We start from the raw sequence: 300 nt of genomic DNA, 5'->3' as shown, positions 1-300 counted from the left end.
CTCACACCAGTTAGAATGGCAATCATTAAAAAGTCAGGAAACAACAGGTGCTGGAGAGGATGTGGAGAAAGAGGAACACTTTTACACTGTTGGTGTGAGTGTAAACTAGGTCAACCATTGTGGAAGAGAGTGTGGAAATTCCTCAAGGATCTAGAACTAGAAATACCATTTGACCCAGCCATCTCATTACTAGGTATATACCCAAAGGATTATAAATCATGCTGCTATAAAGACACACGCACATGTATGTTTATTGCGGCACTATTCACAATAGCAAAGACTTGGAACCAACCCAAATGT

Source organism: Colobus angolensis, unplaced genomic scaffold, assembly GCF_000951035.1.
Source record: "Colobus angolensis palliatus isolate OR3802 unplaced genomic scaffold, Cang.pa_1.0 Scaffold206, whole genome shotgun sequence".
In the NCBI taxonomy this organism is placed as follows: domain Eukaryota; kingdom Metazoa; phylum Chordata; class Mammalia; order Primates; family Cercopithecidae; genus Colobus; species Colobus angolensis.
Note: the sequence above shows the minus strand (reverse complement) of the source record.